The sequence below is a fragment of the Canis lupus genome, chromosome 5 (genome assembly GCF_048164855.1).
Source record: "Canis lupus baileyi chromosome 5, mCanLup2.hap1, whole genome shotgun sequence".
NCBI classification, from domain to species: Eukaryota; Metazoa; Chordata; class Mammalia; order Carnivora; family Canidae; genus Canis; species Canis lupus.
The window spans coordinates 17537645-17559432 of NC_132842.1; the positions used below are offsets into that span (position 1 = coordinate 17537645).

General features: G+C 40.6%; 1 long non-coding RNA gene across 1 annotated transcript; it reads right to left on the reverse strand.

Annotated features, from left to right (window-relative positions):
* Nucleotides 1-550: 550 nt before the first annotated feature.
* LOC140633292 (uncharacterized) lies at nucleotides 551-18289 on the reverse strand. The gene is made up of 2 exons (XR_012030920.1): nucleotides 17579-18289; nucleotides 551-875 (listed from the first exon to the last, which is right to left on the reverse strand). It is a non-coding gene; the product is annotated as an uncharacterized lncRNA (long non-coding RNA).
* Between the last annotated feature and the right edge of the window lie 3499 nt (nucleotides 18290-21788).

The following is a 21788-nucleotide window of genomic DNA, read 5'->3' on the forward strand; positions in this document are numbered from 1 at the left end:
TATGCAGATGTGTCTGCATAGGCTTTGCTAAATAAGATATCAGATTTTACAGGTTCCAGGGTTTAGGACCTGATATCTTTGGGGGCCATTATTTAACTTACTGTAGTGAACAAGTGAGATCAAATAACACTAAGTTTAATCCCAGAGCCAGCATTCATTATCTGTGTGGAAATAGGTGATGGTGCAAACTGTTTATATTTTAGTTTCTTCATCTGAAAAAAATCAACATACATACTACATATCTCATATAATTATTGTCAGCTACAAATCAGAAAATACATGCAAAAAGTCATCAAAGTACATGTCCCTAATGCAGTGTTAAATGTAAGTTCTTACATTATGATAGAGGATTGGAAGGATCAGTTGAATTAAATTGCAGACAGCCTATATACTACACTAAGGAGTTTAATACTGGCAGGGGTGGGGGGATTTGGGGGGCATACAGGAATCATTTAGGTTCTTATGCAAATGAGTCATAAGATAAGAGAGGGGCATTAAAAATTAATCTGGGATCTGTGGACAGAATTGAGAAAAGAAAGAGGAAAATTCATTGAAATGATTCAGGGAGATTTATTGACATGAACTAAAGAGAAACAGTATCTCTGAGAAGTAAAGACCTTCTATGTCTTTCCCAGCCCATAAGCTCCAGGAAGGCAGAAGCAATGCCATTATTTTTACCTATATGATGAATGATTGCCTCTCCAGAGTTCTAAAGAATTTTCTGTTTGTGGAGATCCCTGGGTGGCGCAGCGGTTTGGCGCCTGCCTTTGGCCCAGGTTGCGATCCTGGAGACTGGGGATCGAGTCCCACGTCGGGCTCCCGGTGCATGGAGCCTGCTTCTCCCTCTGCCTGTGCCTCTCTTTCTCTCTGTGTGACTATCATAAAAAAAAAGAAATTTCTGTTTGTAACATACATTCACCTTCAATTAATTATGAATACTATCAACCATAATGGGAAGAAGATGGGTCTCTAAAATGGAATAAAGATATTCACAAAACTAAAGGATGCTACTTAGAAAAGATGAGAAGTTATGTCCGGAATGAAGTGAAAGTAACTTTTGCTTCTGAGGTTGGCATCATATCTGATGGCATGGAGGACTGTGTGGAAAAAATACTGTGGGCAAAATATGTCTAGAAAATAACACTACTGATCTGCCAAATCACAGCCATTATTTTAAATTCTAAGGGCACTGAATATTTATATAAGAATCATATTAGATGAGAATCTTGACTAGAAGTTGCTAGGGTAGTGGAGAATATATTTTGCTGTGCTCAAGATGCCAGGAAGGAAATGGTACCAATTAAGCTTTAGGATGTTTGTCAGGTAAGCTGTATCTGTAAGTGGAGAGTAGAGGTGGCTGAGACAGAAAGAAAAAACTTTCTTCCTGACTTTAGCATCTGTGCTGCCAAAGTGAGCACTCTTCCTGATGTTAGGGTTTTAATTTATTTCAGTAATATACTGTATGGTTGTCCTTTTCACACACATATCCATGTGGGTTTATTTTCCTTCTCCTACTAGATTATAAATCTCATTAATCCCAGGCCTTAATATTTTCTCTTCTCTGTTTTTCTTAAATATCAGCACTAGGAAAAAGTGCTTTGAAATGCCTTTTTTTAATGAAATGCTTTTTTTGAGTTTACTTCATAAAGTGGCTCCCTAAAATTTAGCCAAATACATCTCTTACTATAATCTGCATTTTCAGTAATTTTACTCTAATGGAAAAATTTCTTCACCTACTTCTGCTTGGTTTAGTTGTCCTTTCAGTTTATCATTAATTTAGTTTAATATCTTCAGTCACCAAGGAGAACCATAAAAGTGGGTTTTAAAACCTTTTATCCTTTTAAAAGAAAATTCATCGAATTTCAACTTTTCTGGAGGTTTTGTAGATACTAAAACATATTGAACAAAAGTTAAAGTCTACACAAGGCCTAGTATAAAAAAATACATGGTGAACTTTAGTAGAGCAGAAAAGAAAGCTCTGTTATCTTCTCCAGTTGTTGGTATATTCATTCAGTAGTCACAGAAATATAAGTAAGGGAGGATAGCACATTTTCTTTATGGAGTGAAGATTTTTGCTTAAATCTAGTGCTTGTGTTTGCATATTAAAAAGCTATTTAGGGGTGCCTGGGTGGCCCAATGGGTTAAGTTTCAGCTCAGGTTATGATTTCAAGGCGGTAAGATGGAGCCCCGTATTGGGCTCTGGGTTCAGCAGGGTGTCTGCCTGAGATTCTCTCTTTCTCTCTCATTTGAACTCTCTAAAACAAATAAATCTCTAAAATAATAAAAATAAATTAAAAAAAGATGTTTATTTGTAGGATGGTATGAGTTCAATGCAGCCATCCAAATATCTCTAATATTAAGAGAGGAGAAAAGGCAAGATGGCAGAAGAGTAGGGTCCCCAAGTCACCTGTCCCCACCAAATTACCTAGATAATCTTCAAATCATCCTGAAAATCTATGAATTCGGCCTGAGAATTAAAGAGAGAACACCTGGAATGCTACAGTGAGAAGAGTTCGCGCTTCTACCAAGGTAGGAAGATGGGAAAAAAGAAATAAAGAAACAAAAGGCCTCCAAGGGGGAGGGGCCCCGAGGAGCCAGGCTGAGGCCGGGGCGAGTGTCCCCAGGACAGGAGAGCCCCGTCCCGGAGAAGCAGGAGCTGCACCGATCTTCCCCGGGCGTAAAGGCACCCGCATGGAGTTAGAGCAGGACCCCAGGAGGGCGGGGGTGCCCTCAGGCCCCCTGGGACACTAACAGACACCGCGCTCTGGGGAGAGCGCACCGAGCTCCCTAAAGGGCTGCAGCGCACCCATGCATTGACCCGGAGCAGCTCGGAGGGGCTCGGGCGGCGGCTCGCGGGGAGGGGGCTGCGGGGGGGGGAGCGCGAACCCACCAGCACAGGCCGGGAGCCCAGGGCGCCGGGGACACAGCCCAGGATCTGGCCTCTCTCGGGACAGGCAGAGGCCGGGAGGGCCCAGGACAGCGAGGACGCTCCTGCCCCAGCTGAGCAGATCAGCGGCCCCGCCCCGGAGCCTCCAGGCCCTGCAGACGGAGAGCTCTGGGGCTACTGCAGGAGCTGACTCCAGGGCTCCAGAGCTGGCCGCCGCCACTGCGGTTGTTCCTCCTGGGGCCTCTCGGGGTAAACAACCCCTACTGAGCCCTGCACCAGGCAGGGGGCTGAGCAGCTCCCCCAAGTGCTAACTCCTGAAAATCAGCACAGCAGGGCCCTCCCCCAGAGGACCAGCTAGACCGACAGGGGAAAAACAAATTATTAACCAAGCAGCACTGGAAAGTTCCAGGGGAAGTCGAGGGATTTACAGTATACAGAATCAGAGGATACTCCCCCTTGTTTTTTGTTTTTTGATTTCTGGTTGCCTCCCCTTTTTTCTTTTATTCTTTTCTTCTCTTTTTTTTTCTTTTTCTATCTTCTTTTTTTCTTTTTCTTTTCTTCTTTCTCTTCCCTCTTTTTCTCCTTTTCCCAATACAACTTGTTTTTGGCCACTCTGCACTGAGCAAAATGATTAGAAGGAAAACCTTACCTCCAAAGAAAGAATCACAACTAGTCCTCTCTCCTACAGAGTTACAAAATCTGGATTACAATTCAATGTCAGAAAGCCAATTCAGAAGCACTATTATACAGCTACTGGTCACTCTAGAAAAAAGCAAAGGACTCAAGAGACTTCATGACTGCAGAATTTAGATCTAATCAGGCAGAACTTAAAAATCAATTGAATGAGATGCAATCCAAACTAGAGGTCCTAACGACGAGGGTTAACGAGGTGGAAGAATGAGTGAGTGACACAGAAGACAAGTTGATGGCAAAGAGAGAAACTGATAAAAAAGAAGTAAACAATTAAAAGATCATGAGGATACATTAAGGGAAATAAGTGACAGGGTGAGGAAGAAAAATCTACGTTTAATTGGGGTTTCCGAAGGCGCTGAAAGGGCCAGAGGGCCAGAATATGTATTCCTAATCTGGGCAGAAAAACAGGCATTCAGATCCAGGAAATAGAGAGATCCCCCCTTAAATTCAATAAAAACCCTTCAGCACCTCGACACTTGAGAGTGAAACTTGCAAATTCCAAAGATAAAGAGAAGGTCCTTAAAACAGCAAGAGACAAGAAATCCCTAATTTATATGGGAATGAATATCAGATTAACAGCAGACCTCTCCACAGAGACCTGGCAGGCCATAAAGGGCTGGCAGGATACATTCAGGGTCCTAAATGAGAAAAACATGCAGCCAAGAATACTTTATCCAGCAAGGCTCTCATTCAGAATGGAAGGAGAGATAAAGAGCTTCCAAGACAGGCAGGAACTGAAAGAATATGTGACCTCCAAACCAGCTCTGCAAGAAATTTTAAGGGGGACTCTCAAAATTCCTCTTTAAGAAGAAATCCACTGGAACAATCCACAAAAACAGGGACTGAATAGGTATCATGATGACACTAAACTCATATCTTTCAATAGTAACTCTGAACGTGAACGGGCTTAATGACCCCATCAAAAGGTGCAGGCTGTCAGACTGGATAAAAAAGCAGGACCCATCTATTTGCTCTCTACAAGAGACTCATTTTAGACAATAGGACACCTACAGCCTGAAAATTAAAGTTTGGAGAACCATTTACCATTCAAATGGTCCCCAAAAGAAAGCAGGAGCAGCCATCCTTATATCAGATAAACTAAAATTTACTCCGAAGACTGTAGTGAGAGATGAAGAGGGACACTATATCATACTTAAAGGATCTATCCAACAAGAGGACCTAACAATCCTCAGTATATATGCCCCGAATGTGGGAGCTTCCAAATATATCAATCACTTAATAACCAAAGTTAAGACATACTTAGATAATAATACACTTATACTTGGTGACTTCAATCTAGTGCTTTCTACACTGGATAGGTCTTCTAAGCACAACATTTCTAAAGAAATGAGAGCTTTAAATGATACACTGGACCAGATGGATTTCACAGATATCTACAGAACTTAACATCCAAACGCAAATGAATACACATTCTTCTCAAGTTCGCATGGAACTTTCTCCAGAATAGACCACATACCGCATCACAATTCAGGTCTGAACCGATTTCAAAAGATTGGGATCGTCCTTGTGTATTCTCAGATCATAATGCCTTGAAACTAGAACTAAATCACAAGAAGTTTGGAAGGACTTCAAACACGTGGAGGTTAAGGACCATCCTGCTAAAAGATGAAAGGGTCAACCAGGAAATTAAGGAGAAATTAAAAAGATTCTAATGAGAATGAAGATACTACCGTTTAAGACCTTTGGGATACAGCAAAAGCAGTCCTGAGGGGGAAATACATCGCAATACTAGCAGCCATCCAAAAACTGGAAAGAACTCAAATACAAAAGCTAACCTTACACCTAAAGGAGCTAGAGAAAAAAGAAAAAAAAAAACAGCAAATAGATCCTACACCCAGCAGAAGAAGAGAGTTAATAAAGATTCGAGCAGAACTCAACGAAATCGAGACCAGAAGAACTGTGGAACAGATCAACAAAACCAGGAGTTGGTCCTTTGAAAGAATTAATAAGATAGATAAACCATTAGCCAACCTTATTAAAAAGAAGAGAGAGAAGACTCAAATTAATAAAATCATGAATGAGAAAGGAGAGATCAACCAACACCAAGGAAATACAAACGATTTTAAAAACATATTATGAGCAGCTATATGCCAATAAATTAGGCAATCTAGAGTAAATGGATGCATTTCTGGAAAACGACAAACTACCAAAACTGGAACAGGAAGAAATAGAAAACCTGAACGGCCAATAACCAGGGAGGAAATTGAAGCAGTCATCAAAACCCTCCCAAGACACAAAAGTCTGGGGCCAGATGGCTTCCCAGGGGAATTCTATCAAACGTTTAAAAAAAGAAACCATACTATTCTACTAAAGCTGTTTGGAAAGATAGAAAGAGATGGAGTACTTCCAAAGTCGTTCTATGAGGCTGGCATCACCTTAATTCCAAAACCAGACAAAGACCCCAGCAAAAAGGAGAATCATAGACCAATATCTCTGATGAACATGGATGCCAAAATTCTCAACAAGATACTAGCCAATAGGATCCAGCAGTACGTTAAGATTATTCACCATAACCAAGTAGGATTTATCCCCGGGATGCAAGGCTGGTTCAACACTCGTAAAACAATCAATGTGATTCATCATATCAGCAAGAGAAAAAACAAGAACCATGTGATTCTCTCATTAATGCAGAGAAAGCATTTGACAAAATACAGCGTCCATTCCTGATCAAAACACTTCAGAGTGTAGGGATAGAGGGAACATTCCTAACATCTTAAAGCCATCTATGAAAAGCCCACAGCAAATATCATTCTCAATGGAGAAGCACTGGGAGCCTTTCCCCTAAGATCAGGAACAAGACAGGGATGTCCACTCTCACCACTGCTATTCAACATAGTCCTGGAAGTCCTAGCCTCAGCAATCAGACAACAAAAAGACATTAAAGGCATTCAAATTGGCAAAGAAGTCAAACTCTCCCTCTTTGCCGATGACATGATACTCTACATAGAAAACCCAAAAGCCTCCACCCCAAGATTGCTAGAACTCATACAGCAATTCGGTAGCGTGGCAGGATACAAAATCAATGCCCGGAAGTCAGTGGCATTTCTATACACTAACAATGAGACTGAAGAAAGAGAAATTAAGGAGTCAATCCCATTTACAATTGTACCCAAAAGCATAAGATACCTAGGAATAAACCTAACCAAAGAGGTAAAGGATCTATACCCTCAAAACTACAGAACACTTCTGAAAGAAATTGAGGAAGACACAAAGAGATGGAAAAATATTCCATGCTCATGGATTGGCAGAATTAATATTATGAAAATGTTACCCAGGGCAATTTACACGTTTAATACAATCCCTATGAAAATACCATGGACTTTCTTCAGAGAGTTGGAACAAATTATTTTAAAATTGGTGTGGAATCAGAAAAGACCCCGAATAGCCAGGGGAATTTTAAAAAAGAAAACCAGGGATCCCTGGGTGGCGCAGCGGTTTGGCGCCTGCCTTTGGCCCAGAGCACGATCCTGGAGACCCGAGATCGAATCCCACATTGGGCTCCCGGTGCATGGAGCCTGCTTCTCTCTCTGCCTCTCTCTCTCTCTCTCTCTCTCTGTGACTATCATAAATGAATAAAAATTTTAAAAAAGCTTGTTTAAAAAAAATAAAAAAAATAAAAAATAAAACCATAGCTGGGGGCATCACAATGCCAGATTTCAGGTTGTACTACAAAGCTGTGGTCATCAAGACAGTGTGGTACTGGCACAAAAACAGACACATAGATCAGGGGAACAAAATAGAGGACCCAGAAGTGGACCCTGAACTTTATGGGCAACTAATATTCGACAAAGGAAGAAAGACTATCCACTGGAAGAAAGACAGTCTCTTCAATAAATGGTGCTGGGAAAATTGGACATCCACATGCAGAAGGATGAAACTAGACCACTCTCTTGCACCAGACACAAAGATAAACTCAAAATGGATGAAAAATCTAGATGTGAGACAAGATTCCATCAAAATCCTAGAGGAGAACACAGGCAACACCCTTTTTGAATTCGGCAACAGTAACTTCTTGCAAGATACATCCATGAAGGCAAAAGAAACGAAAGCAAAAATGAACTATTGGGACTTCATCAAGATAAGAAGCTTTTGCACAGCAAAGGATACAGTCAACAAAACTAAAAGACAACCTACAGAATGGGAGAAGAATTTTGCAAATGATGTATCAGATGAAGGGCTAATTTCCAAGATTTATAAAGAACTTATTAAGCTCAACAGCAAAGAAACAAACAATCCAATCATGAAATGGGCAAAAGACATGAACAGAAATCTCACAGAGGAAGACATAGACATGGCCAACAAGCACATGAGCAAATGCCCTGCATCACTGGCCATCAGGGAAATACAAATCAGAACCACAATGAGATACCACCTCACACCAGTGAGAATGGGGAAAATTAACAAGGCTGGAAACCACCAATGTTGGAGAGGATGCAGAGAAAAGGGAACCCTCTTGCACGCTTGGTCGGAATGTGAACTGGTGCAGGCCACTCTGGAAAACTGTGTGGAGGTTCCTCAAACAGTTAAAAATAGACCTGCCCTATGACCCAGCAATTGCACTGCTGGGGATTTACCCCAAAGATACAGATGCAGTGAAACGACGGGACACCTGCACCCTGATGTTTCTAGCAGCAATGTCCACAATAGCCAAACTGTGGAAGGAGCCTCGGTGTCCATCGAAAGATGAATGGATACAGAAGATGTGAAAGGGAATAGAGGGGAAGGGAGAAGAAATGGGTAGGAAATATCAGAAAGGGAGGCAGAATATGGAAGACTCTTAACTCTGGGAAACGAACTAGGGGTGGTGGACGGAGAGGAGGGTGGGGAGTGGGGGTGACTGGGTTGTGGGCACTGAGGGGGGCACTTGATGGGATAAGCACTGGGTGTTATTCTGTATGTTGGCATATTGAACTGCAATAAAAAATAAATTTTTATTAGAAAAAAAGAAAGAAAGAAAGAAAGAAAGAAAGAAAGAAAGAAAGAAAGAAAGAAAGAAAGAAAAGGAAGAAAGAAAGAAAAGGAAGAAATAAAGAAAGAAAAGAAAGAAGAAAGAAAGAAGAGAAAGAAAGAAAGAAAGAAAGAAAGAAAGAAAGAAAGAAAGAAGAAAGAAAGAAAAGAAAGAAAGAAAGAAAGAAAGAAAGAAAGAAAGAAAGAAAGAAAGAAAGAAAGAAAAATGGATCCCTGGGTGGCGCAGCGGTTTGGTGCCTGCCTTTGGCTCAGGGCGTGATCCTGGAGACCCGGGATCGAATCCCACATCGGGCTCCCGGTGCATGGAGCCTGCTTCTCCCTCTGCCTCTCTCTCTCTCTCTCTCTCTCTCTGTGTGACTATCATAAAAAAAAAGCAGTGGTTAATTTTTTGGAATAAGTTTAAAAAGGACATCAGAATTTTATGCTTTTTCAGAATTTCCTGCCTTATACTGAAATACAACATCCTTATTTCTAATGGTTCAGTTTGAATTGGTATGCACAGCAAGGGACAAGAGGCCTAGGGGCCAAAAGCAAGACCGAGGGTAATTCAGGAGTGTCACAACCCTTCCAGGGACGAGTACCAAGTCAAAAAAGTGTTTTTCTCATCTCTTGAGAAGAGATGAAGAAATGAAACATCGTAAGTATGTCAGATGGGTTTTTTGTATGATACACTAGAAAACAATCTCTGAAATTTTATTCCAAGCTTTGTGCACACTCCTTCAAATACTTCATCCACTCGAAACTAGCTAGGAGCTCAAAAGTATATTTGCTTGAATGCTAAGTGACCTCAACAGGAGCTATAGTCAGGGTGCCACCACCCAATTTATGTGACTGATAAGTTTTAAAAGGGGCAATATGAGAGTTTACAGACATCGATAATAGCTTCAAATATGACTCGCATATGTAAGGAAACCTTTTAAGGTATCTTAACCGGTCCAGAAACCCAGACAGTTAGTATTCTGTTTTCCATTTTCGTTTTCATTAAATCGTCATCAATCAGCAATGTGACTAAGATAAATAGACAGCGGTACACGAGATAAAAATAGGAAGGCTCCTCAAAAACTCTCCTTAAATTCTATGCATGATTCATATTCAGCTTGAAAACCATTAGTTAAGAATGAAATAGCCAAAGATTCTAGCATATGAAGTGTGATGTATACCAACTTCTTAACCCTACAATATAATGGTAGGAAAGCTAACTCTGAAACCAAAACTCCATACCTAAAATAATTAGTACCAATACTTAGAATATAGCAAGATTTATTTTTCTTCCATTGTCTCTTACTTTCCACACAATAAGACAGGACATTATCAGGGTTGCCTGAACTATGTATGAAGTCAAGTCTATTTTTTTCTATCTGGCTATCATTCATAAAAACAAAATTCAAGGTTCTATTTACTTTATTTTAAAAAATATATTTTATTTATTTATTCATGAGAGACACTGAGACAGAGAGGCAGAGACGTAGGCAGAGAGAGAAGCAGACTTTGTGCAGGGAGCCTGACGTGGGACTGGATCCTAGGACTCCAGGATAATGCCCTGAGCTGAAGGCAGACGCTCAACCGCTGAGCCACCCAGGCGTCCCTCTATTTACTTTCATTAATTCAGCTAATAGGAGCTTTTGGGGGAATGAGAAGGGTACTTAGTGAGAAAAAGAGAGAAAGATAACGGTTGTGCTTATGTGTCCCGGAGAAGTAATTCTCTTCCTCCTACTACTCCATATACTAGAGTTACTGTAGTATTCTTTTCTCATGTTTTAAAGACTACTATTCAGCAATTTAGGGGTTTTAAGGATTTATAACCTCCAGTCAAAATAGTATTTCATCTATCAATTGTCATTTCCATATTGGCACTAGCTCCTAGTTTCATTCACAAAACTAGGGTTGTCAGGGCCTTAATGAGGCAATCCTTCTGCCTCCATCACCCCACTGGTTAGGCCAAACATATGCCTACCCATTCAGTTCTGAAACCACCTGCAGAGAGGAAGTTAAATGAAGAAAAGTAAAGCATCACACTGTCACCATCTTTAGATAAGCTCTAATTTTACCCAAAGGAGAAAACTTTAACCACATAACAAAGCTGGCAATGACCATGATTAAATGATGCCTGTCATTCTGTCCTACCCCTGGGAGCTGCTCTCCACCCACTCCCAGGTGATGGATGTGTTTCTCTTGGTACACTGGGTTTAGATTGGCAAGGGAAGCAGACAGTTAAATTCATCAATCACCAGAGTGGGCAAAGCAGTATTTGATCTGCTCTGGAGAAAGGATGGGGACCTGAACAAAACTCATTGACAGCACAAAACCAAGGTCATCTCCCAGTACCACGAATACATCAAAGCAGGCTCATTTAGTCTCAAAGTGTGAGTCACAAATACTAAGCCTGGAAGAGATCTTAGAGAACCTGAAACCAATCCATTGACACACAAATCAGAGAATTCCCTCCCTCCACAACAATAAAACAAAACCAGACTCCATGACTCAGCATTTGTTATCCATACTCTTGAAATTTGTTATCTATTAGATGTCAATGTTCTGAATTCCAAAGCTATATCCAGTTACTGATTCCACATGGTATATACTTCCTGACCAGTAAATCTACATGAAAAAAAAAAGTTTAAATGTGAACAAATTTGCTGCTTATATCAACATGAAAAACAAAACAAACAGAATCCAACTTATCTCTGTCAACCCCCTCTTTTTTTTCCTTTTCCAAATTGCTTTTTAATGTCTGAAATTTGAAAACCAACAGCTACTTCTATAGGCTTTTTCAAGGCCCTGAAAACAATGACGTACTAGTAAATCTCTTATTAGTATCCTATAGATTCACAAGCTCAAGAAAACTCAAGATGACAGGTTTCATGAATATTTTCTTTCAAGAACTTTATAGTTTAATCATCCCATGAAAAATAAATCTCTTTATTATGATATGCTGCTAAAGAGATAGACCCAAAAGTGTGTCCCTTTGTACAAGTATGTACTTCTTAACAGTGGCCACAAAGGAACAATAGGCATACAAAACCAAATACTATATTTCCAAATATCTGAAAAGAAAAAAAAAAAGAATCATACCACCATCTATTTTGTTCTCCTCATTACCTGTCACTCTTTTTTAGGGATAAATGGCCTGATGATTTTCTTACAATAGTTCCACAGCTTAAAGCAGCAAAAAACATTTAAAATTTTTTTTAAAAAGCAAAAAAGTTATGATTTCAAAACAGAAATGAGAAATTCACTTTTGTTATTTGAATGTGTGCTGCATGGAAAATCATTATGATCCTTCCACTTGCAAATGTTTCGGACCCTTCGGTAAATATGTGTTTTCTAATTAAACAGTAACTCTCTGTTTAAAATAAAAATTGGTATGATAGGTCCATGTCCATTTTCAAAAAGTGTATTTTTCAATGACATCCAAGATAGGTCAGCATTTTCCCACTACTGCAAAAAACAGCAATGTGTATCCTCAACGCAGGTATTACAACACATAAATACACTGTTGCCCTGGCTCTCCCTCTGGTTCCATCTGCTCTCTTGCTGTGCAACAGCTATAGCATAAAAAAGCCTATTCTCACACGCTTTTGATATTACACTATTTAATCACATACAGCTGTGGCTTACGAGACTGTTACAAAACACAATTTTAATGTAGTACTCGAAGCCAATTGTGGATAAACATCAACCATTTACTCCGAATAAGAAGTCCAACACTAAAAAGATTTTCTTTTAAAGAAAGACTGGTTTTCTTAGAATTTGGCATGGACGTAATTGTGACTGAGCCCTCTCTCTGCCAAAAAGACTGATAATGTCAAAAAGGATTGTGTAAAATCATATTAGTGCAATAATGACGCTTTCCAGAATTCCTGGAGCCAGAAAGACCTGAAATGAACTTACATCCTACTTCTCTTCTTTTGTCTCCCTCCCTGCAAATCAGCCCTACCTCCAACCCTCTAATAGATTTAATTACTTCAGAGAAATAATTTTGATTTATAATTCTATTGTTCTTTTCCCAAACTGAGAGAAAGCGAAAGGAAGCTGTTAGGAAGATACTGTTAGAACAAATTGACATGAGGTTTCTTTTGAATTAAGAATGATTCTGGAGAGAAAGACAACAACAACATGAACTTTTTACATAGCTCCTCCTTTTAGCTAGGCACTAAGCTTAGTACTGTGAAAACAAGGACTGCATTATAGAAAAGACAATTCCAAAGATAATTTAATATGGGGGGGAGGTAAAGAAAACAGGACAACTAGAAAGGGAGAGTGGCCCCTTGTTACTATTTTTCTCTTATTCAAAACCAATTAAAATTGTGTACATTCTCAAATGAGACAAACAAGATTTATCATAGTTTCATGCTATCATATTACCCCCTGAAGCGAAAGACATATTTGGAGTTGTACCTCAAGGTTCTATTGCTGGACAATTTTTAGAAAACCAGTTTTGTGTGTTTCAGCCTTTCAAAGGAAAACAGAACTTGGGAGTTTTCAAGGCTGTTTTAAAACTGGCAAGTTACCAACTCTGGCTATCAATGCAAATCTGAGGCAGGAAGTACTAAGGAAATCCTAAACTCTTTCCCTCCCTCTGCAGGATTTTCTACATTTTCATGTGCAAGAAGCATGTTAAGGGGTTGTCCTGTTTTGCTTTTGAAGGATCTGTACATTCACATCTTTGAGAATATCCCTTGCCCCATAGGAGCCTCTCTCTTCCTTTCCCTACTCCTTAGTCCTTCGTGTTTCAAGTGTTTGCTCTCTCTATGGCACAATCAATCGGGCTCTAGCTAGACTTTGAGAGATGAGCAGCTGTCCAGGCTGCAGATGGTTGGAAACTCAGCCTGAAGTCAGTGTGCAGTTGATGAGTTACTCCCTATACCTGACCCCAACTTCACACCAGGTTCTGAATACGATCTGAGTAGCAGCAGCCAGAAAAACTCTGTTGGGTCCCACAGATCTTTCTGCAAGATCTTCAGGGGAAGCAGATGGTCCAAGGCGGGAAAGCAGTAGGCTGATGGAAAAGCAGCATGAGTAGAAACCATGCCCTGGATCGGTAGAAACATCGTGACCCGGTCAGGGTAAGGAAATGGAAGGAAGGACTAGCTTGCTGTGTGCGTTTGGATGCATTTTAAAGTTTTGGGGAGATGATAAAGTTTTCCAGATACCACACATGAGGGAAATATCTTTCTCAGCAACAAAGTATCAATCCACCAGGCTGTGACCATGTTTTACTCTTTTTAGCCTTCCTAGTTATAATTAAGTTGCTTTTTCAAGAAACCCTCCACAAAATAACTCAGATTGCGATTCACCCTGGGTCTCACAATGCAATAGCAACAGGTTGCTTGCTTTGAATGGGCTATAACAAAATTGCTGAGAAATATTAGGTTGTGACTCAATCAAACGTGATTATGGATATTATCATTAAGCTAATGAGCTATTTTTTGGTCCCCTTTCTCTAAAATTTGCTGATTATCCTGGTGGCCTTCAAAGAGCAAATTCGTTTTGATGAAGATTTTTTTTTTTAAATCTGGCTATGGCTCTTATGTAAATATTAAAACATGTCATCAAGATTGCTTCTTTTCTGCTCAATCACAAACAATGTTTCTTTTTTAAATTGCTTCTTTTAATAGGGGGAAAAAATGGCCAAAAGAAAATTGACAAATGACAGCTTTTAATGCAAGGTCTTGGAAAGCATGCATCCTAGAACAATACTGCTACAAGATAGCTATCAGCTAGTCATTGGGTTTTCATTTTACTTCTATGTACATTTATCTAATATAATAATTTAAGCATTTGGAAAATTATTCAAAGGGAGAGAAGCATAAGTAACTTATTTCTAATTTCTTTTTCTTTTTAAGCAACAAAGGTAGTGAATTAGTTCTAATGTGATGGGAAAATAAAAGGAGCAGAGAAAGCAGGGAAGTGCCCCAAGATTTTCTAAAACTTTAATAGCATTTGAGGAAAGGGAAACCTTTCCATTTATTTAGGCATCCTACTCTCATTTGGTTTTATCATAAGAAAAGAGCAGCTGTATCTAACACACACATTTAAGTAGAAAGAAAAGGTTCAGTATTTTGTACTGTCTGAATAAATGCAATGATACACCTTGAGTTCTTTAAGAACCCCATAAAGATTCTTCACCCCAAACTAATGTCAGTAAATGGCTTTTGTTGATTAGTTAAGAACACCTGGTTTTACAGGACAGCTTAAGTTATGATGTCACCAGAATATGACTTTTATAGTCAACCACAGAACTCTATTTTTATCAACCATAAGTATTCTTTATGTATCAGTATCATTTTAAATAGCTCTGATTTTTAAAATAGATTATAACTATAAGCCAAGGCTAGGACTGTAGATTTTGTGAATTCCACCAAGGCTTGCTTACCAAATAAACATGAGCAGCATGTATTCCCCTCAGAATTATTATAGGTAATATTTTAAGATAAAAATATAAAAGGAGCAAAAAGACAACACTGAAATAACCCAGTTGTTTTCATGCTATACTGGGTCATGATAGTACTTTCTTACATAGTATTCATGCTGCCAGAAAGTCCCCACATTTTAAAGTATGATTGATCCTTATTCTCATTCCCTGTGTGCCCAAGTTTCAAAGCAGGGCATGTTTTCACATCTTCAGCTTCCAGGAATGTTATTAATGTCTATCATTTCAGAGCCACCGAAACAGTATTCGACAACTTCACAGCTCTGTGAAAGTTTGCAACATAATAATCAATATGAACTACCATGATAGCCAAAGTAGCTGATCCTATATTCCCCACCACCCTGATCTGATTGCCCGAATATCAGTTTAGGTCACCTAATGGATCTAGCTTCTTTAAAAATGTTCCAGAAGTTGATGGCTTTGACTAGCTTGAAAGTAACAAGATCCAGATGCCGCCTGTCTACACAACACTAAACTACACAGGACCCCAAAACAGATTTTTTAAAAAATTCCCTCTATGTTTTTCAGGCTCTCCTCTTTTCCCTCACCACTGCACTTTCTTTCTTTACCTCAATCCCTCTCTCTCTCTCTCTCCCTCTCCCAGTCTCTCTCTTCACACACACACACACACACACACACACACTTCCCATCAGTGTAGCTCATCCAACATCCTGTCCTTAATATAATGTGCAAGACATTATTTCCTGCTAGCAATAAGTTAAAAGAAATCTCAGGCAGGAAAGCAATTATTCCATTCATTTTTATCTAAAGTTTCCTTTCTGAATATGCTTCATAGTCAAAAAAAGAACCAAAAAGAAAGCATGAATTTTGAAACATTTGGAAAAATTTAGCCAAATGAGTAAAAGGGATGGAATGTCCGATATTTTTCATGGAACCCTTGGGTTTGTTGTTTTTATTTCTTGGGGGGGGGATGAGGAATGACTATAAATTTCCTCTTTTAGACTAGCCCTTGCTTTGCCATTTCCTTGAGGAAGGCAGACAGCATTCTCCACCCAATCCCCCAAAGAGTTAAAACACACTGCACTGCACGGGAGCAGGAGGGCTGGTCTACTAAAGCAGCAGCCCCACAAACTAAATGCTCACAAGGGCAAAAAGCAATGTGAGGAGACCTTGCAGGGGCAGGGCGAGTCATGGAGTGATTGAAAAAGAAAGAAAAAAAAGCAACAATTTTTAATAGAATTCGGAAAGTCTGCTGCCTCGTCTGGTTTACAAATAGGCATTGTTGGAGGAGACAGAATAAATAAGAGCTAACTACAGCATGGATTACCGAACACTAATCCCATCAACGAGTCCCGGTGGCAGCACAGATCACTCAGGCACGCCTTGGTCACTCTCCGCATATTTATTTATTAAGAAGACAGTGGAGTCTGGCTAATGCGATACAAAATTAATATCACCTGTAAAGAAACATAACCCATACATTCAAAGCGATAACTCTACCGACACCCTCCCCCCCAACTCAATCAAGTCCAATTTAACTGACAAATTGGAGCAGTGATTTCACACCTGAGAGCCTTTCAGGTCTGAACTGCAGGATCAAGTTCATGGTTGGCACTGCCCACTGCTTAGTTACCTGGGCTTTCCACTGGCCCCGTAATGGTCATTTACGCACACACATAAAGACTAAAGTATTAAAAAATTTTTTTTAATTTTTTTTATTTATTTATGATAGTCACACACAGAGAGAGAGGCAGAGACATAGGCAGGCAGAAGCAGGCTCCATGCACCGGGAGCCCGACATGGGATTCGATCCCAGGTCTACAGGATCACGCCCTGGGCCAAAGGCAGGCGCCAAACCACTGCGCCACCCAGGGATCCCAAGACTAAAGTATTTAACCAATTCGTGTCCAATTATCATCAGTTATATTTCATCCCGTTTCAAGACCCACAGGCCTCCTGATGGCAGCCAGCACAGAAAAACAGAGCTCCGAAAAGTAAAGAACATCTATTGTAAAGCTCCAAACTTCAGTCTCTAGAGTCTTGATCACCCTCCATATAAAATAAAATATGTAAGGCAAATACACAAAAACAAAAGCACACCCAAACAAACTCTACGGGACGTCAGTTAGTCGTACTATACCTTCCCACACCCTTCTTTCATTCTATACTCTGTGATTGAAAGTCTGAGTTGCCCCCACCCTGGTGCATCCTATCCAGTGAGAAAAACCCTTTCAGAGCCACAAAGAACAGCTCACCAGAAAAGCCTCTGAAATCGTTGTTGTTCCTGATAATCACTGTCACAATCTCCTTTCTAACAACCCTGTCCATCTGCAAAGCACTTTACTACGGATATCAGGAACATTTTTATGTTGCCAAATAACAACAAAGGAACACGAGCGAAACTATTATCTCTGCTAGAAGAGAAAAACCACAGTCCCAGGGCTTGCTTTCTTCTCATATTCTCCTCTGCCTCATTAACTCCATTGGTATGTTACTAATTTCAAAGAAGCAGGAAGAGGTGATGGGAAAGGGGAGGTAAATAATAATCCACATGCCTGTTTCCCATCCCAAGTGCAGGATACACACTGCTTGCCAGACTGTGGGTCGAGCCATACCTTGGTTTGGAGACAGTGAGGATAGTAGTAAGTGTACTGGGGGTACATTTGTGGCTGATCCAGGCGTTTACCCATGTAGCTGGAATCTTTATCTCCGAGGCAGGGAACTCGATGACAGGGTATAGTGCCCCAGGCCAAGCGTCCTCTTAAACCACTATTCCTGATGGTCCCGATGACTGATGAGGCTTCAGAGATCCTTCGTCTTCCACCACTCACTAGTTCCAACACGGCAGGAATTTAAAAAAGAAACACACACACAAAAAAAAAAGAAAGAAAGAAAGAAAGAAAGAAAGAAAGAAAGAAAGAAAGAAAGAAAGAAAGAAAGAAAAAAGGAAAGGTATTGGTAGAACAACACACGCACACACACACGCACACACACACGCACACACACACACACACACAGCCTTCCCAGATCCTGCCTTCCTTCCCCCAGCTGCCAGGGTCCACTTGGGATGAGGCACTTTGTTCTCTACCCAGGCTGTCTGTAGTGATGTCAATTGCCAGCGTTTGTAAAGAGGGAGAGAAGAAAAAAATCAAAGTCTTTTTAGCACAACTCCGAATCCTTGCAGATCAGCTTCCTGTCTCCTGTTTGTCTCTTTCCCCACCTTAAAGAAAAAGGGAAAAAAAGAAAGAAGAAAGAAAGAAAGAAAGAAAGAAAACAAAAAAATGAAAAAGAAAAAAAAGAAAGAGAAAGGGGAAAAGAAAAGAAAAGAAAACAACCTTGCACAGCCTGTTTGCTGCTGTCTCCCTTCCAGAGTGACATGGTGTTCGCGCTCCTCCTGTCCTTTCATTCACTTCCTCTCCTTCCAGCCGGTGGGTGGAACCTCTCCAGGGAGCAGGGTATGCAGTCCAGAAAGCTGCAGTATTTCCTCCAAGAAAAAAAAAAGCCTGCTTCAACCCCTGCTGCAAGCAAAGTCCTGATTCCCTCTGCTGGCTATCTCGAACAGCAAAGCAATTTTTGCAGCAAAGCTGCTGCCGCTGGAACTGAACCCAGGGAACTCAAATTCGGGCGGTGGATTATTTCTTATCCTTCCCTCCATCTACCCCACACAAGAGCTGCCTTTTTTTTCTTGCCAAGTGGCAAGGTAAGCCACACTGCTAAAGCAAACACAGAAGACCACGGGAGGGAAGAGAGGACGAAGGGAGGAAGGAAGAGAAAGACAAAAATAAAAGCAGACGGACGACCCGTGCTGGCTAAAATGGAACAAGTGTGTCCCAGATGCTTTCAGAACCTGTTAACATACGAAAGCCAGATGAATCCAAGACCCGGTCCAGAAACTAACCTTTTACTTCTCGGAGGACACGGAGGATGCTAAGTATTGAAGAAATTTGAGAGTCTATGCCAGGACTACTATTAGCAAGCCCTGCATCGTCAGATCACAAGGACCCACTTGCCATAGCCGAAATGATCATTCTTACCCTTACATCCGTTTTGTAAGCATCAAAGGAGGTATCCCATTAGGTTTACAGGCGTCTTCATAAATAAAAGCTCTGGTTCTCTCACTGTCTATCTATGATGATTTTGATTCAGGGATGCTTTAATCACTTTCCCGATGTCATCACAAAAAAAAGCACAATTACCTGACAGAGTTTTTCCCCACCAATAATAAGTAATATTCTGACATGTCTGTCAGCTGTTACATTATAATACAAATGGTTTCAGCGAAAATATATTTCCTTTAAGGGTCCCTTTTCAAGGCAGTCAAGGCTAAAATTAGACATGCCAGCTGTGTTTTGCTGTGAGCGCTCACGCATGCCCAAAGCGTGGCCAGACCAACATTGAGCGCCTCTCCACTTCGTCAAACCAGCTCTGTTCTCCCCAGCCTAGAGCTGCCTTTTCAGATAAGAGGTTCCTGGTACAAATCCAGCTTCCTAGTGAGGAAGAACAGAGAATTCCAGCCCGGTGCACAATATGGTATCCAGCCACAAACAAGCCCTGCCGCCCGTGAGGTCACTGGCTTTCACTCAGGGGTCTGGTTATTAGAAGCTGTGTGAGTGCATGGATATTCCTTGGAAAAAGTTAAGGATGGTGGATAAATAGCTTTATGTTTGACAAGAATAACAACCAGAAAGAAGGAAGGAGAGAGGGTGGGAAGGTAGGAGTTAGAAGCCCTGATATCACTGTCATTAAGAGAATTAAATCAATTCCACCAACATTGAAATGTGTTCTTCTGGGCCTTATTCGTCCCATCCAGAAAGTGGAAATGCTGCCAACTTATGTGGCTGAAGGTGGTAAACGGAATCAGATACTAAATCAAAACTACATTGATTTAAAAATCATTCAGTGGCATCTCAATGCTCAGACAATAAAGTCTTGGCTTCTTGGAATAGTTTTCAAGACCCTTGAAAACCCAACTTTATTCTCCAGCCTCAGACAGTAAACTCTGGCCCTCGTAGTCTATATCTGAGTCACAGTGACTGCTTTTAAAGTGGAATGTGCGGAGGATCCCTGGGTGGCTCAGCGGTTTGGCGCCTGCCTTCAGCCCAGGGCCTGAATCTGGAGTTCCGGGATCGAGTCTCACGCCGGGCTCCCTGCATGGAGCCTGCTTCTCCCTCTGCCTGTGTCTCTCTGCCCCTCTCTCTCTGTCTCTATAAATAAAATCTTTAAAAAAATAATAAACTGGAATGTGCCCTCTCAGGGACTTCTGTCATCTGCTCTGCCCCAAATGGTCTTGCATCCTCATTCAGCCCATCCTTCAGCTCTCAACATGGATATCACCCCTCGGAATAGCTTTCCCTAAAGCCTCCCTTCCCTGCTGCACCTTATATTTGCCCTAAAAGGATGCTTATCCTGGGCAACTGTCTGTTAATTGCATGTTTGTTTCTTCTAGGATGCCGGAAAAGCATCAGGAAAAGCAGAAAAGTAGGAGTCCCCATCATTCTCATTCACGTTCCTATTTCCACAAACTGTCATGGAATCTGACACAAAATGGTGCTCTGCAAGTGTTTGAAGAGTAAGATACCTTAAACCCGATAACAATTCTAAGTCAATTCGTATCCTCTCTCGGTACATTTCAGTACACTTCTGGATGCAGGGGATAGAGTGGTAACACGGATCAGAACAATGTCCATCCCTCATAGAATATATATTCTAGTGAGGGAGATAAGCAAAGAAGTAAGCAAGTAAACAGGCATTATCAATCAGGTAATATGTAGTACTGTTCATAAATATAAAGCTAAGTAAACAGAAAGAGTCACAGGAATTCCACTTTAAATAAGATAGTCAGGAAATGCTCACCAAGAAAGAGCTCTGAGGTTAAAGGAAGAGTGGGAACCACACCCTGGGTGTTGTGTACTATGAGAGCACTTCTTGTGAGAGCCAAGGCCTTCGTTCCAATCCTGCCTTTGCCAGATCACTCTGCCTCCTTTCTCATCCATCCAGTGTCACTACACACTTCATACGGTTATCATGAAAATTCACCACAACAAACATGCAAAGCATTTATAACGCCTTGGAACATACTGGATCTGCCCAATAAATGTCAGCTTGTCTCTGGGGGAAGATCATCCCAGGCAGAGAGAACAGGAAGAACAGAAGGCCTGGCAGCAAGAACACTTCTTTTGAAATGTGCGAGAAATGGCATAGGGACTGAAATGGAGCAAGTAAGAAGTAAAGACTATCAAACAAGACTAGAGAGGTTCCCTAGACCAGATCATATAAGCCTTGATGAGGAAAGCTAAATTGCTGACAGGTAATAGTATAGCCTGGACTCTACCCAAATATTTTGATTATAGATCTAGCCATCTTCAACTATAGAATGCTGTTCTCCTAAATGACTTATTAAGGCTCCTCCAAATACTAAGACTTTTAAGGTCAGGATCCTCAATTTTGCCATGATGAGCAAAGGCTATCAATATTCTTTTACTAATAACTGGCCTAGCTACTCCTTGGAAGGAAAAGATTAGTGTCTTATTTACAAATGAAAGACCAAATAAATAACTCCTTCACCCACGCTATAGCTCACTTATATGTAAAGTTCCCAGCATGTGTTGATGCTTTCTGCAATTTCTACACAAATTGCCACTTTACAAAATGGTATTGGATTATTGCTATATTCTTGGCATCAACTGTCATTAGTCTAAGCACATTCATCGAACACTTAAAGCTTTTCTTAAATAATGCAAAGACAGTTTACCACTTGTGAGAATCGCAGAACCCGTGTTTTATTTATTTATTTAGTATTATTTATTTGTTTGTTTGTTTATTATT